The sequence below is a fragment of the Ambystoma mexicanum genome, chromosome 3q (genome assembly GCF_040938575.1).
Source record: "Ambystoma mexicanum isolate Mex_15411 chromosome 3q, UKY_AmexF1_1, whole genome shotgun sequence".
Classification (NCBI taxonomy): Eukaryota; Metazoa; Chordata; class Amphibia; order Caudata; family Ambystomatidae; genus Ambystoma; species Ambystoma mexicanum.
Genome location: NC_090926.1, coordinates 596,281,194 through 596,295,084, shown reverse-complemented (window position 1 = coordinate 596,295,084; position 13,891 = coordinate 596,281,194). Strand labels below are relative to the sequence as shown.

The 13,891-nt window shown below is 47.1% G+C and overlaps 1 long non-coding RNA gene across 1 annotated transcript; it reads right to left on the bottom strand.

Moving 5' to 3' along the window:
- Positions 1-499: 499 nt before the first annotated feature.
- Positions 500-1,859, bottom strand: LOC138582799 (uncharacterized). Its single transcript, XR_011305084.1, has 3 exons — positions 1,395-1,859; positions 1,191-1,301; positions 500-710 (listed from the first exon to the last, which is right to left on the bottom strand). It is a non-coding gene; the product is annotated as an uncharacterized lncRNA (long non-coding RNA).
- Positions 1,860-13,891: the final 12,032 nt, after the last annotated feature.

The window sequence follows — 13,891 nt, the reverse complement described above, 5'->3', positions numbered from 1 at the left end:
TCCAGGGGGGTTTGGCGGTAATGCTAATAGCTCCAGCGGTAATACCGCCAGGGATACCGCCCAACTCGTGATGAGGCCCAACTTTAGGGATCCATTGGTGAATATTATTTGAACCTGTTATGGAAGTGGATGAAGTGAGATGGGGGAAGGGTTCATGTGGGGAACTTTGCACTGACCGTTGAAGTGTTTTGCTGCTGAGCATCCCTCAGTGCATGGATTTTAGGGGATCAGGGCGAGGTGCGGCTCAGACAAAAATGCTGACAGTGGTGCACACCTGGTAACAATTGATATAGAAATTCAAATCATCATTATATGTACAGAAGAGCTGGTTTAAGAATTTAAAGGTGCGGGGGAGGAAAAAAGGCCTTGGCACAAAGCCTAAATCAGAAAAGAGAAAATAGAAGAGGACCCAAAAAGTGGGGCCCTCCCGTCCCCTGCACACTGTTTACTGATGCCACATAGGGCCTTCAAATATATGGATATAGATATATAACAGCAGTTTGTTAGTTGAGCATATAACAATTTATTTGGCAAAGAGGAAAACAAAATTTGCCAAAAGGCACATTCTGTTGTACAAAGTAATTCGTGACGTTTAACATATTAAAACAAATTGCGAAGAAGCAATAAATGATGGAGAGGTGATGCTGTCCAATTGTGGAGTGGCCGACGCGTTTCGAGGGTAACCTCTTCTTCATAAGGGCCCAATTGAACTGTTGACAACATTTCAAGGAGACAAAAAGTAAAATCTTTTATTTTATTTCCATAACAGTCAAGGACTGACTGACAAGCTGTACATAACTCGGGATGCTAGCGAGATGGTGAAGAGCAGAATACTGGAGATCTAGTATGGTGAAAAGAGTGAACTAACAGATCAAAGAGAAACACTCTATACTAATAGCTAAACACATAACAAAGGAGATGTATTGTGTGAGATCCACCTACATGGTGGGATCTAGAAAATGGCGTGATGAAGAGTCAGACAGATCGAGATAAGCCAAAAGCGGTAGTGGGTTCTAAATAGCAAGGACCACCCTTGAATAGTGAAAAAGCTGAGTCAATATGGGGAGCGTGTTTAAGAAAAAACCATACCCCTCCTGTGGACGGAGAAAGAATAACTCCAAAAGAGCGCTACTGAATAAAATAAATAATACTTAAAATAAACCGGAATTGGTTTTAAAGAATGCACTCACTCGAGTTGCGGGACGAGTAGCCAAGGCAACAGGGGCATCCGTGTGGTCAACAAGTATTCGAAACAATTATACGATGCAGGGCATCTGCAAAGAGACACGTACTGCTGGCACCTAAGTGGGGACATATACATTTCTGTTATACTGGAGAAAAATAAACCTGGGGTCTCCCAACCGGGCAAAGGGACCCAAGTAGCGGTAGCTTACCTGTACAGTGCGGGGAACACTGTTAGTGGAAACTGAAACCGGCAGGCAGTGGCTCCGCGCGGTCGTAACCTAGGGAACGAGCTGTGCTGGGGACACGCCGTCAGACGTAGAAAGGAAACTAAATAATAAACATAGAAAAGGGCATAGAAGCCGGTGAGTGAGGAATATGGAGGCCATCATGCAATGGCGCATAGTGCAAGCGTACTCATAGGGACTGACCAGAGATCAGGATAAATAAGAAAAGTAGAGTTAATATGTTCCATAATGAAACATAAGAATTCTGGTGTTCACCATCGCAACGCATTTTATAATTTTGGTTCTAATGGAACAGAAATTTGTGAATAGTACAATAATCGTTACAGTCATGATAGATAGCACAAATGGTACATGCAGTTTACTCTTAATAGTCCAAAACAAATCATGTAGAGTCATGAGGCTACTCATTATATAGTGAGACAAGTATAATTCAATGGCAAAGGGATAAAAGATTGCGATGTAGCCTATTACTCATACAAGGTTCGAACGAATGGAGAGATGGTTCAATTGGTCATTCGTGAACAGGTGCAAACATTTAAGTGAATATAGGCAAGTCAAACATAGGAAAATACAGTTCCCTTGAAGAAAACATCAAAGTCACAACACTTGTAATGACAAAGAAAAAAATTTTTTTTAAGGTCCGGGATACTGACACTTGTGTATAGTAGTTGGCGATGTAACATGTGAGTTTCACAATTCACTATAGAAAGCAACTCAAAGAGAATTCATCATTCAGACCCTTAGGTTGCAAAGTGTCAAGTGTGTGGATCCAGTACTTCTCTCGCTGTGACAACAGGGATTGGTAATTGCCACCTCTGTGTGGACGTTTGACAATTTCTATGACTTGAAATTTAATTTGTGCAATCGTATGTTGGAATTCGATGAAGTGCCTTGCCACTGGGGATCTGAGATTCTTACATCTGATGGTGGATTTGTGTTCTGACCATCTTTCTTTGACGGGTCTTGTGGTTTGTCCTATGTATAATTTACCACAGGGACATTTCAATGAGTAGATGACACCTGCGGAGAGGCAGGTGGAAAAGTCTCTGATTTTGAATTTCTTCCCAGTTTGTGGGTGAGATATCGTTTCACCTTTTATAACATTGTTACAGTTCGTACAGTTCAAGCAGGGAAAGGTACCCTTCTTTATGGTACTCAGTACAAGTTGTTTGTCTTTAGGAGGTCTTTCCGCTCTCACTAGTTTATCTTTGAGATTATGTCCACGTTTAAAGGCCATCATTGGTGCTTTGGGAAATAATTTCAGGAGAGAGGGATCATTGTGTAGTATGGTCCAATTTTTACGCAGAGTTTTGCTGATTTGGAAACTCTGTCGTGAGTACTTTGAAATGTAGAGTAGCGGTGTGGACTTATCCTTGACTTTAGGGATGCGTAGTTGTTCCTTCGTGAAGGTCTCTGATCTGTTGCGGGCTTCTCCTGTGATAGTATCTGGATACCCCCTAGATCCAAATCGTTCAACTAGAAATGAACATTCTGAGTCAAGGCCTGCTGGGTCTGAGATAATTCTCTTCAATCTTAACATTTGACTGAATGGTAGGCTTTTGAGCATGGGTTTAGGATGGAAACTGCTGAAATGTAAAAGATTATTCACGTCTGTTGGTTTATGGTACACCGTGGTGTCGATGTGACCCTCTTTGATCTGTAAGCTCACATCCAAAAAATGTAATGAAGGGTCCCCTACTTCCATTGTGAATTTGATTGTGTTGTTCACTGAATTCAGATGTTCCAAAAAAAGATCCAATTCATCTCGTGTACCACACCAGATACCGAAGATATCATCTATATAACGTTTCCAGGTCAAGATTTTAAATGACCAAAATGGGTGATCCAACACGTTTTCTTTTTCAAATTTATACATGTAGGTGTTAGCATAAACCGGAGCCATGGCCGACCCCATTGAAGTACCTGATGATTGTACATAGTATTGGCCCTGAAATCTAAAGTAACTGTTGTGAAGAATTATTTCCAGTAATTCCACAATAAATTCTTTGTTCCCTCTTATATGTTCATGATTCAACAGGAGCCAGAGTACAGCATCAACCCCTTCGATGTGGGGAATAGAGGTGTAAAGGCTGCATACATCCATACTAAAGAGAATGCAGCTAGTGTCCAGGGCTATGATTTCTTGTAGACAGTTGAGGAAGTCTGTAGTGTCCTTCAGGTAGGTTGGTATTTCCTGGATTAGAGGTTGAAGTAAACGATCCACATAGATGGCCAATGGGTCAAATATGCTATCAGTTCCCGCAACTATTGGTCTGAGTGGCGGATTAATGTTGTCTTTATGAACCTTTGGTAAGCCATAGAACACAGGCGTGATTGGATATTTGTTTATAAGGAACTGACTTGTTTTTGAATCAATCCAGTTGTTTTCCAAAGCATTGTCAATAGCTTTCTGGATGATGGCTTTGATTCTAAGTAGTGGATCATTATCAAGTTTTGTGTAAGTAACGGTGTCGTTAAGTAGTTCCAGACATCTCCGTGTGTAGTAGGATGAATCCATGATCACGATTGCCCCACCCTTATCCGCAGGTTTGATAGTTAAATCTTCATCTTTAGCCAGCTGTTCAACATGTTCAAGTTGGCTATTCTTAATATTAACTGGTTTAGTGCTATGGTAATTAATTCTTTTGAGGTCATTAATGACACTCTTCTCGAAGAGATCCAAGATCGAATTTTGAATCTGAGGGTCGAAAGTACTCTTGGGGCGCATCTGTAGGATGTCATCCTCTAGGGCCTGTGATTCTGTATCCAAATCGGATTCGAAAAACATCTTCAATCTTAATTTCCTCAACAATCTGTGAAGACAGATTTTTTCTTCAAATAGTGATGTGTTGCAAGTAGGAACAAAGGAAAGACCACGGTTTAAGATATCAAGTTGGCCACTCGTCAGGTTTTTGCTTGATAGGTTGATGACTAGATTTTCACTTATTTGTATCTTCCTTTTTGTGTTTTTCTTGCCTCGTCGTGTTTTTCTTTTTCTTTTTGTCTGTCTCTCAGGCCTAAAAAAACACCTGTGGTACTAGCAACTGTCCCAGATTGAGATGGTGTAAGGTGGGGAATTGTGGTCCCAGGTGTTGGTACTTGCTGTGGAATTTGTTCTTGTGACTGGTCTTTCGGTATTGGTTCTCCCACACTGCTACTACTACTATCACTCCCTGAGTTGGAGTTGTTAAGATTATTAGCTCGACTTCTGCTGGCGTTTCTGTGATGGTAAAACTCCTGCCAGGTATACACGATATCGTTCAAATAATCGAACGTATCGCGTTTAAACTTACGAAGTTTCCTTTGTTCTATGTCTGCTTTGTAATTGCTCAATTTGGAATTGATATCTTCCAAAAGTTGTGTCAGATCCTCTTTTGACTTGAATTCTGAAAGCTGTATTGTCAGTGCTTCTATGTCTTTGTCGATGGATGTCAATGACTTGGAAAGTTCCTCAATCGTAAGTAAGATCAAGTCAAGTGAACACTTGTTCAGAATTTGATCCCATTTAGCAACAAATGCTTTGCTCTCGCTGCAGAGTGCGGCTCAGCACTGGCGGTGTCCAAAATGTACCTTTGATCCAGGGTTTGCTAAAGTAGTTTCCCGGAGCTAAAAATCACTGCAAAGAATTTGAGCGATAATACTACTCTTCCCCAGTAGATGGCCCTACCGGTATAACGTTGTTTCATCGCCAGTCATTTTTACGACTACCTTTTAAACATGTACAAAATTCTGAAAAAGGTAAACAAAATTTTTGGGGTGGTGGAAAAGGGCAGATAACGGGTTGGGGTAGTGAATAGGTAAAAATAGGTGGGGGAATCGGGGGTGTAACCCCCCACCCCTCTCCCAAAAAACAAAAAAATCCGATTACCTTTTTCATAATTTTGTACTAGTTTAAAAGGCATTCGTAATAATGCCTGACGATGAAAGAGCAAAGAACCGGCCCTACCACCCATGTTTAGAATCACTTAATCAGTTTCAGACATTTGAAGTTAGATTGTTTTGTAATATTCTGAAGGGAAACATATGATATAAAAAACATTGTTTGATATTTGCAACATATTCTATTGAAGTCTTTTCATTCGGTTGAGATAATGCAATTGATGAATACATATGAATCATGGGGTTTCTTTAAAAGAACAGGACTGGGGCCAGCGTGGACCCACTTTGACTCAATGTCATTTTTATATTTGAATGTTTTAATTTCAGTTGATTGCTTGACTGCTGATTAATTAAATATTTAACGCACCTTTTAAAATAGATTTTACTTCCCTTCATGCCTGATACGGCCAGGGGTGTTGCTAGGTCTGGAAAAGATCTGGGGTTAGGCTAATGTCTGGACTGGCGGGACTCAGGGCTAGCTAGCCTTTTGGTTGTGGCCCCTGAGCTTCTATCTGGGGGTACAACCAAATGACTTGGGGCTATAGTTCCCCAAGCCCCCCCCTAGCAACGCCCAGGGGTACCTGTTTGCCAGTCCTTAGTGATGTAGGCCACACACCCTTAAACGTTTCTTAAGCTACACTTATTAGGTTTAGGCTCCAAATGTTTTTTGCAATACACTCGATTCCCCCTCGATTCCCTGCCCCACTTACTTACATCAGTGGTCCTGTGTGTGACCACACTATCTCTCGCACACACGCTATCATAAATACTCTGAGACTGTTGCACACATGCTCTTCACACGCTGCCACGCGCAGGGCCAGCCTTAGCTTTGGCAGCGGCCAGGGAGAGTCAACAAAATGTGGCGCCCTCACCCCCTCACCTGGTGCCCCTCACCCATGTCCCTGTGGGAGGAGAGGGCACATTTTGTTGAATCGTTTCGGGTTCTGCCAAGGTTAAAAAGAGTAAAACCAGCAGCATCGCTCTATTGAAAGAAGTGCGTAACACCCCGCTCCCATGCAGGAGCGGGGAGGTAATCACTTCAATAGGGTGCGGCCGTCAAGCCAGCATGGGACTGCTTTCAAATGCTACCCCATGCTGGTTTGGCAGCAGCGCCCTATTGTAATAAAAAGCCACCCCCCGCCCCCACCCGCTCTCCTGCTGGTGTGTCCAGCACCAGCAGGAAAGCGGGGTCCATTTAATTACAATAGGGTGCCTGCCGCACCTTCACCAACCACGCCAACTCGGGGAAGCCCTTGAAAGACTCCTCTGCGCTGGCGTGGCGGGTGGGCTAATGTGGCGCCCGGGGCGGTCGCCAGCCAGGGCACAACATTTGCCCACCCAAAGCTGGCCCTGGCCACACACACACCCTTTTTAACGGCATGGCTACCCCCAAACCGGGTACCGGGTCCGGGTCCCAAAATAGGGAATTACCCGCCCATGCTGACTTTAGCGGGCCGGTAATTCCCATTCTCGGGACCCGGACCCGGTACATCCCCATTCCCATTTGTGCCCCCATAGGGCTCAATGGGAATGGGGAGGATGCTAACAACGGGCTTGTTAATGACGGGCCCGTTGTTACCATCCTGGACTGCTAGCGGGTCCCGTTCTGCACGTCTGGTCTGGCCAGGCGTCCAGAGCAGGAACCGCTGCAGACCTCGTAATGTGGTGGCCTGGAATTAACTGTACCGATCCCTTACCGGCACCGTTCATTCCGTGGCCGCCTACCTACTAATTAAACCGAAACACAAACACCCACACTACAGAACTATCAAGATGTTCTATATCCCTTGTGAGGCGCTCATCCGGTTCAGGTTGTAACTCTGTTTGATTGAACGTGTAGTCTTGTATTTATAGTGCCCAAAGCAAAAGTACAAGGATGCAATGAGCTACTAACGTTTAACGTGGGACAACTTGAGAGGTCTGTGCACTCCTCCAAACTCGTGTGTCACCATATCACTGCCTTCACTCTCTCACGCTTTTACACACGCAAAAGCTAAAAAAGGCATACAATGGGCCTCATTACAACTCTGGCGGTAGCCGTGCCGGCAAAACTGGCACGGCTGCCGCTGGAATTGCATTTTTACCAGCACCCACGAATGGCCAAGATCCAGGTCATGCTGAGTTCGGCAGACCCGGTAATTGCCCATTCGCTGGTGCCGGCAATAAGGGACTCCCCATCCCCATTCGGGCCCATAGGGCCCGAATGGGGATGGGGAGCTTGGATGCACCGGCACTATTCAGAATGGTGCCGGTGCATCCGACATGCTGTGCTTGCGGGTACCGCTCTGACAGGCACCCGTGAGCACAGCTCGTAGTATGGTGGTCCGGAAACTACGGTACCGGCATGCTTATAATGAAGCCCAATGACTTTCTGAGACACTCATTCCCTATCTCTCTGCCCTGCATGCTTTCAATCTCACACACAAACCAACGTTCACAAACACTATTTGCCAGACACCTATCATCAGTTGTTTATATAGTGCTTCATGCCGGATGTCGCCCGCTTTGAAGTGCTTGTCATTACCTAATTCTATGGCATGGTATCAATGCTCCTATTTTTATTTCTATTAAGCTGTATGGTTATTTTATTTGAAAAAGAAAAAAACTCCCACTGCCACAATCTTTTGCTTCATTGCCCCTCCGCTTACTTCCCTCCACTTGTCAAAAAGAAACTGGAAAGCTACTGTCCGGTAAGAAATCTGCGCTCTGAGTCCCATGTGCTGCTCAAGATGCCTAAATATCAGGGAAAGCGCCTGGGTGGTCGTTCTTTTTCAGTCCTGGCCCCTAGCATGTGCAATGCTCTTCCGCCTTATCTGAGAGCACTGGCTGAGTATCTTCCTTTCAGGCGAGCACTGGAGACTCACTTGCTCTAGTCCCTTTCCTCCTTTTAGTTTATCCGTAGGCAATTGATTGTTTTGAGCTGCTCTCCTCAGCGCCTATATGCCGTCAGGCTTTAGTTCATGCTTTGTACATTTTATAATAATAATAGTCAGTGCTTAGTAGAAACCTAATGACACAGCAAGTTCTCTTTTCGAACTTGCTCCAGCTCGCATCCTAAGATAAGTCTGTTAAACCTTATAAGGCTTTGTCTTTTTGTAAGGTATGGTCATGTTTGAGTTTATAGGCATCGTTATGTTGAGCCGGGGGAGCCAATGCGCTCCTATATAGGGCTCTGCGGGGCAGACCCTCCGCCCCGGTGTTAGCGCCGGCGCAGCGCTCAAGGCGCCTCAAGAGGTAGGGTCATTGGTGGTATTGACTGGCGAGCGGGAGCAGCGCTCATCTCCATCTCTTTATTGCTTTTGTCACATGGTCTGCGTCACGTGTGTATGACACGTGATTTGGCACGAGCCGTAGGAGGGTCTTAAGTCACAACATCCCATGCCAAGGGTACATGGTCAAACAACATGACCTTCACTGGGTACACTTTTAAATACATTCTGATTGGCAATGGGTCACAGGATATCAGTCACACAACACATACATTCAAAAATCCAGGCAATGGGCACTGGACATTGCATACTTTACAAGTCCAGGATGGGTGAAGCACTCCTGACCTGCGCTCACACTGGATCCTTTTTAACCATCTTGAAATAGACGGCAGCACAGCTTTTGCTGGGACCTCTTTAAACACGTAGAGCATGCAGCCCCCCAATTTACCACGGAACCCATTTTAATCATTAGATACATGGGGGACCTCAGCTTGGACAGCACATTACAGTTCACTGAACCTAACACACTTGGGCCATGACTCCTCACTGTGCACGTGCAGGCAGCGTCCTTCAGGAGGTGGTAAGAGGTCTTTGGGATGGACCTCGCGGCAGCTCCCAGGTGCGCAGCATTCTGTTGGATTCTGGATGGCACTGAGGCATTACAGTAAGGGGTTGGCCAGAGGCAACAAGACACTGGTGACAGGGTTTTTGTGCTGCGCTACCTCTACACTCCCCAGGCAGGAGATTGAATTATTTCACTGCGGCCACACGCCACGGTCATTCTCTCCAGGCAGGAGCAGTATATTTTCAGAGCTGCGACGCGCCCGCCGCTTATCTTAGTGAGGCCGCAAGTTACTTTGGCCCTCATTACGACCCTGGCGGTAGGGTATTAACAGCGCCGGTAGAGCTGCTGGCGCCGTTAACCGCCTACCGCCTCATTACGAGGTGCGTCCTTAGCGGGTCCCGCGAGCAGACCTGGATGCTAACAACGGGCCCGTCATTAACGGGCCCGTTGTTAGCATCCTCCCCATTCCCATTGAGCCCTATGGGGGCTCAAACAGGAATGGGGATGTACTGGGTCCGGGTTCCCTGAATTGGGAAATACCGGGCCCTCCAAGGTCGGAATGGCCCGGTATTTCCCCATTCAGGGAATCCGGACCTGAGTTTGGGGGTAGCCCCCCAAAGCGGTTACATGTATTCATTGAGCGCCTGAGTCCAACGCAGCATCGGTGGTCATGGCAGCACCTGTGTCTCCAGGCAGCGCTTCCTTAATGGGGCAGCACTCTAAACGTATGCAGAGCGCAGACCATGGTTAAAGTAATGTTGTATAATGGCAGACTGCCAGAGAAAATTCTGACAAACATATTTTTAAAACAAATAATGGGGCAGCACTCAGTTTTTCTTCCTGCAGAAAGAAAGAAATGGGCGTTATGTACTATACAGTCAATGATGTTTAACTATTTGTAGTGTTGGGAGTTGTAGTCTGGGAGGGCAGGGGCGGAACGAGGGTCGTGGGGAGGGAAGTGACGGGACAGAGAAGGGAACATGCTGTCTGTAGATACAAAGTGAAGAATAAAAACGTGTAGAGTGCGACTGCATCTCCGCCTCATTCTTCCCACGCAGCGAGGTGCGCGCGTGGGTTAATACAGACCGGAGGTTCCGTCTACCTTACAGGCAACCCGACAACTGGCGACAAGCAGGGGCGTTGCTAGGGGGTGGCTAAGGGGGCTATAGCCCCTGATCTTTTGGTTGTAGCCCCGGATAGAATCTCAGGAGCTACAGCCAAAAGACTAGCTAGCCCCGAGTCCCAACAGTTCCGACATCAGCATAGCCCCGGGTCTTTTCCAGACCTAGCAACTCCCCTGGCGACAAGGCCGGCAGCCTGCCCGTGCGGCCGTCCCCCTTTCACCTCTTCAAGCAGATTGGTTGAGGCAGGGATCTCACGACAGTGCTACGAGGGAAGGGAAAGCGGCGCCCAGCCAGAGTCATTTCTTTAAAGCCAGAGGGCCACAGCAGCGAGTGTGAAGTGGACAGAGGGAGCACAGGACCCCAGGGTTTCAATCCACACCAGGCAACAGTGCTCGTGCCTCGAGGAGGCGGCTGTCAGCCCCCGGGGGAGCCCCAAACAATTCGACAATGGGAAAGAGCTAGAAGATTCCAGTGAGGGACACATGGAGGCTCCAGGACACACACAAGGGCCCAGATAACAAGCGGTGCTCGTACCTACCCAGGTGGCCGCTGCCAGTGGACACCATCCACTGCAAACACGGAAATCAGGATATCCATTGAAGGAACAAAAGGGGGGTTGCCCCCACCATGTCGGATCAGGCCATTCCGGCCAATGTACCAGTGCCCCACAACAACAGGGCAGTCACCGGCTAGCATACTCCCTGGCAGTACAACTACCAGATGTATTTGATGTCACAGACACAAGTAATATGGGGCCAGGTGGGTCAGGGACTTCGACCTATATGTAGGAGCGATTGGCCCAGTGGAAGACGCACGTCAAAAGTGCCTACTAAAGCTAGTGGCGGACCCCGCCACCAGAGATATAATTGATGAGTTTCCGGCTGATTCTATTGTCACAATCCAGGGCCTTGAGACAGCTCTGACCACATACTTTACACCCCACACCACCGTAGATTACGAGAGGCATATCTTCCACACCACGAAACAAGCCAAAGGGGAGACGATGGATGCTTTCGCGATTAGACTACACAACAAAATGAAGCATTGTGATTTCACAAATTACTCAAACACCGAAGAGCTTCACTCACAGATTATTGCCGGATGTGAATCGCAGTCATTCCGAAAGAAATTACTACAAAAGGCAAGATCTTTGGAAGAAATACTCATGCTAACACGGGCGGAAATGGCCATCGACTTACATGTGGAATCATTCAGGAGTCAAAAAGGTCAGGCACTGCAGTCTGACAGCATACACAAGCTAGCAGGAGCCTCCAGAGCACCTGGCGAGCCCTTCTGCTATATATGCAGTTCTGAGTAACCACATGAGGGCCCGTGCCCAGCAATTGGACAACGCTGCTCGAACTGCGGGGAAGAAAATCACTTAAAATCAGTGTGCCGTCTAGCGAGATGTCTCAGTCGGGAGAACGATGGAGGCCCACCCAGCAGACAGCGTAGAAGGCCAACCGTCACAGCCACTGAGACTTCTCCCACGGCTACGCAGTCTGTTATATGAGGAAAGGAAAGTGAGAGGAGAGACCACGGATCAGGTGAGGAAAGGCACCAAAGAGAAAGAAAAGAGGAATGACCTGGGAGAAAACTTGCATTACCGGACCCCTTTGACAAGACCGGAATGCCTCTCGAGACGTCACGTCTGCTACCTAGTGAAACAATCACCATCTGACACTGAACGGAGCTCCTCTGAAGGGGAACAGAGATAAAGGAATACATCTACGGACTGGGATATCAGAACCCAACCAAGCACAGCCCCACACTCCTAATGCAGCTGAATGAGAAACAGACGGAATTCCTCATCGACACGGGTGCAACCAAAAATGTCATCAGTGTGCAGGTATATCGGGCACTGCCATACACACCCAGCCTCCGCCCAGGGGAGGTAAGCATATATCCATATCACTCAAAAGTCCCACAAAAGTGCTTAGGGCAATTTGAGGCTCTATGCCGCTACAAGACATCCTGAACCACTTAACATGTGCCCACTACCTGAAGTGGTATGGGAGGAGGTTGCCATAGACTTCTTTTGACCGATGGAAGGTGGGAAATATGTGGTGGGCCAAATTGGATAAATATTCCAGATATACTGAAGCACAGGTAATCTCATCCACAGCGGCGCACCATGTCATTCCGGTGCTGGACAGGATCTTTAGTGCATATGGTGTCCCTCTGCAGGTAAAATCAGACAATGGACCACCGTTCACGAGCCAAGCTTTCAGTGACTTCGCAGAATACATGGGGTTTAAGCACAGGAGGGTGACGCCACTGTGGCCCCCGGCCAATAGCATGATTTAAAGATTCATAGGCAACCTAAAGCGAACATTACAAATATCCAACCTGACGAGACAGTTCTCCATCAACTATTGAGGGACCACAGGAGCACTCGTCATAGCTCGACAGGGAAGTGCCCCGCAGAAGTAATGTTTGGCCAGAACGTGCGCACCCGACTGCCTCAACCCAAAGGGGTTAGTGACCATCAAGAGGAAGATCGAAAGATAAGTACTCAGGACCTCAAATCAAAAGAGAAGATGAATGTCTACACGGATCAACGGCTACAAGAAGGGGACTCTGGAGAAGGGGACGTGGCAGTCATGAGACAAAACAGGACTAAGAAAGGGGACACGTTTTCCATGAGGATCCTCTCATTATCAGTGAAAAAAAAGGCTCACTCGTCATGGCAGAAGGGGACCGACGTCAGATAATGAGAGAGTGCTGGGAACTAGTCAAGAGCCGAGACAAGGGGCCTGAGAAGATGAAAGGGAATACTCCTCAGACGAATCATATCAAGGAGATGGAGTGGAATCGGATGTCCCAAGCCAGGAGGAAGAGAGACTAGATGATCACCAGGAAAGAATGAATGCAGGGAGCTCTTGCCTGCAAAGGGCTCGAGCCAAACCCTGCAGACCTAGATGGGGTAAAGTTATGTTGTTGAAATGTTGTTGATATTTAAATTGGGGGAGGTGTAGTGTTGGGAGTTGTAGTCTGGGAGGGCAGGGGCGGGACCAGGGGTGTGGGGAGGGAAGTGACAGGACAGTGAAGGAAACGGGCAGTCTGTAGATACGAGGTGAAGAGTAAAGACATTATTCACTGCTTCTAGGTGGGTAGTGGTGACCCACCATGTGTTCAGTGTAGGGACTTCAGATTCCGGTCTGGCTCTTCGCTCACTGTTCCCAGTCTTGCCGTGGGTATGTCCGTTATCTTGGGACAAGGAGCCGGACTCAGGAACCAGCTTGACTCTGCATAATACAAAAGTCTTTATTGTAGATACAGGTTACAAGCAGGTAGTTAGGCAAGAGGCTCTTCAAAGGCAACCACATTCTCCATGATCCCATCCTGTCTGCCCCCCAACCGTCAACCTCAGAACTCTCTCACACACACACATTCCATTCTCGGCATTCCACAAGCCCTCAACATGTAAGGAAACCAAAGTATGTTTCCGGTTCTTTGCAGTAAGATGTCACGCGTCCCTCCGCACTTTCCCAGGGCCTCACAGAGAGACAGACTTCCTTGTCTGCACGCTCAGCGCAGCCTTTAGAGGCACGAAACTTGCGCTGAGCAGCAGGCCTCTCTGGGGAGAACTGTAAGGCATGCAACATCAAAGTGAAGATCTTTCCTGTGTTTGGATGCTTTGTTTCACGTTCCTAAACAAGATTTCCATGAAATAGTCACATT